The sequence below is a fragment of the Bufo gargarizans genome, chromosome 3 (genome assembly GCF_014858855.1).
Source record: "Bufo gargarizans isolate SCDJY-AF-19 chromosome 3, ASM1485885v1, whole genome shotgun sequence".
Classification (NCBI taxonomy): Eukaryota; Metazoa; Chordata; class Amphibia; order Anura; family Bufonidae; genus Bufo; species Bufo gargarizans.
The window spans coordinates 237,350,703-237,354,442 of record NC_058082.1 but is presented as its reverse complement, the minus strand read 5'-3'; positions in this window follow the sequence as shown (position 1 = coordinate 237,354,442).

Sequence of the window (3,740 nt, the reverse complement as noted above, 5' to 3'; positions counted from 1 at the left end):
CCAACGCCAGCGGAGCGACACATACTTGTGTCGCTCCACTGGCGAAGGTAATTTTATCAGGCCTGTTATGGTGTAGTAATCTGACCAACGCCAGCGGAGCAACACATACTTGTGTCGCTCCACTGGCGAAGGTAGATTTTATCAGGCCTGTTATGGTGTAGTAATCTGACCGACGCCAGAGGAGCGACACATACTTGTGTTGCTCCACTGGCGAAGGTAGATTTCATCAGTCCTTTTATGGTGTAGTATCTGACCGACACCAGAGGAGCGACACATACTTGTGTTGCTCCACTGGCGAAGGTATATTTTATCAGGCCTGTTATGGTGTAGTAATCTGACCAACGCCAGCGGAGCGACACATACTTGTGTCGCTCCACTGGCGAAGGTACATTTTATCAGGCCTGTTATGGTGTAGTAATCTGACCAACGCCAGCGGAGCAACACATACTTGTGTTGCTCCACTGGCGAAGGTAGATTTCATCAGCCCTGTTATGGTGTAGTATCTGACCGACGCCAGAGGAGCGACACATACTTGTGTCGCTCCACTGGCGAAGGTAGATTTTATCAGGCCTGTTATGGTGTAGTAATCTGAGCAACGCCAGCGGAGCGACACATACTTGTGTCGCTTCGCTGGCGATCGTACAATTTTAAAGACCTTTCCTACATACACTAAAGTAATCTCCCATCGCTGTCGGAGCAAACCAAGTATAGTTCACTTCAAAAGCGATGTGAGATGTTCGCTTTTATTTACCAAAAAATTAAATAAATACAAAACAAATAAAATTTATAAACAATATCTATTTTATTTTAAAAATATATATTTTTTAATAATATAAATAACTTTTTAGAATAATAAAACAAAATAAAAAAACAGGCTACAAATGCCTGTAAGTAGGACCGGTGGGAGTGGTGGGAGTAGAAGGTTGGGTGGTGGAGGTTTCAACACTGGTTGGTCCCCCTCGTTCCTGTGCCCCTGTGGACATAAAAGTGTGTGTTGTGGCAAGCACAACAGAGGGAGTATTCAATCTGGATGGGGGAGCGGGAGAAGGAGTTGACCGAGCCAGAGTAGAAGGAGTGTTGAAACTGCTAGTTGGAAAATATTGAGGAGGAGAAGGAGAAAAGTGGTGAGAAAAGTGCTCGGTGGAATGTGGAGGCTGGGATGGGGGATGAGGAGGTAGGAAAGGTGGGTAGGTAGTTTGGGTAGGGGGTTGTTGAGGTTGTGATGGGGGATAGGGCATGGATGGGGATAGGGCATGGATGGGGGATAGGGCATGGATGGGGGATAGGATGTGGGGCGGTGCTGAACTTGCCACAAGACACTGTCCACCTGTCTTCGGGCCTCAAACAACTGGTCGGGCGTAAATCGTTCCATCACGGGGAGCAACGAATACCAATAGTGATGCACAGGACCCAATTGCGACGTATGCACCGCCCCCTCCTGCAGACGTCGCACTTGTTCCTCCAAAGCGGCAATCCTATTGGTATATCCCATCAAGGACTCGTAAACGAGCCTTGTGAGATCCTCGTAGTCCGCCTGACGGCTCCTACCGGTCCTCTGGCGACGCATCAATGCCTCAAAAAGTGGTGCCATTGTGGCCATTGTTGCGTCGCCAGAGGGCACAGGTAGGGGAACATTGAGGTCCCGACCAGCTGTTGGAGTAGGACGTGAGGGACCCGCGGTGGGCGGCTCTTCGGGGACCGCCTCTTGAGCTCCGGACTCTGGAAGGACTTCACGAGGAGCTTGTTGCGCCCGAGTACTGCTAGATGTGCTGTAAAAGGAAAAAAATAAATTAATGGACAAATAGGGAACTATGTGTGAATGTCCAAGACAGAGTATCAAATGACAGTCTGTCTAGGCCACACACATAGATTGGAGATTAGTATTCATAATTATTATAAACATTACAGCTTACCTTCGCAGCTGTAGGGTTCTTCCTAAGAAAACCTAATGCGGCCGCATAACGGTACGGCCGCTTTTGGCTTCCTCCTGAACCACTCGGGCGCTTGACCTCCTCGTTGTAGTCCTTCTTATAGCGGTCCCTCATTGACCGCCACCGCACCAGGATTGTAGTCCCTGTCCGCAAGAAAAAATAAATAAAATAAATATTATAATAATTTATTTCAGACATCAGAAATGGTTTAGTATTTGTTTGAACCTGCTACAACAACAATAAAAAAATTATTGATGTTCACTATAGGTAGCATTGAGTGACCAACTTCAACCAGACACAAAACCAATTTATAATGAAAAGTACACATGTGCATTATACTAGAGTATACTTACGGCACTCCTCCCGTTGACTCTCATTGAGGTCGTCCCAATTAGGCACCAAGACTTCGCATATCTCAAGCCAGAGGAGCCGGGTACCATGATGGTCAGCATGGCGGCGGTCTGTGTGGTCCCACAGTGGTGGTCTGTCCTCCACCATCTGGATGAGGAGTTCATTGTCAATTATACAACTACCAAATTCCTCCTCATCCGTTCTGGTGGAGCGTCGTGAACCCTAAAAAAATAAAAAATAAATAAAATTATAATCTCATGTTTAAAGCAGGTTTGGGTCTATAGAGATAGGACCTGCACGGCTAGATCGCCGCTAGCATGTTTTCAATATATGTGTCCAATAAAAGGCTGTGTGGTTTTAATTAAATAAAGAGAAAGGATTTTATAGATATGTAAATGAGTGTTGAATGTGTCGCTCATGCGCTGTTCTCGGCATGAAGCTGATGTCAGGACAGGGAAGGAACAATATAAAGGCACTGCTCACAAGGAAGGTTAGTGCAGCCCTTGAACACTCATTTACATCTATAAAAAAAAAAATTGAAATAAGTTAAAACCACACAGCCCTATAGGACACATATGTTGCGAACATGCTAGCGGCAATCGAGCCGTGCAGGTCCGTATCTCTATAGGCCCAAACCTGTTGACAGAAATCCTTTTAACAGTTTTAAAATTAAAAATATTCCTCTAGGAAATACTCACACGAACACGACCGCCGCGGGCTCCCCGACTTCCTCTGGCTTTCGATTGACGACCTCTGTTGGATCCAACGGGAGGAGCGACCTGTAATAGAAATACCAATAACAAAAAAAAAATTAAATATACAAATCATAATATTGTGTTTAAAAAAATAAAAGATAAAAAAAAAAATATTTACCGCTTCATGTCCTCCACCACCAGCTTCCTCCTCTCCAGCGGTCTCTGGGCGCGAGGCCTCTCCTCCGCAGATGATGACTGTGAATTATAAACAATAAAAAAATTAAGAAATGCGTTCATAATGTAAATGCAGAATGCTTTAAAAAAAATTGTTACCGTATCATGTCTCCGCCTACGTCTTGGAGGAGAGGTCCCGGCATCACGTTGAAGATGTTGAGCCTGTAGAAAAAAAAATATTACTCTGATTATTATTATTATTATTAAATATTAACAACAAACCAAGACTAATAATACTTACTTGACATTCTTTAAAGTTCTATTCAAATTTCTTATTATTTTCCCCAAAAAAATCGATTTTGGACTACATGGGAAAAAAATAAAATAATTTAACATTTTTTCGGACTACCACCCCTAGCATCCACTATGTACTTGCACCACATGCATTGCCTATGCAAAACTACATAGGCCCTGCATGAGGTGGAAGTACATAGTGGATGCTAGGGGTGGTAGTCAACAGGACTACCACCCCTAGCATCCACTATGTACTTGCACCACATGCATTGCCTATGCAAAACTACATAGGCCC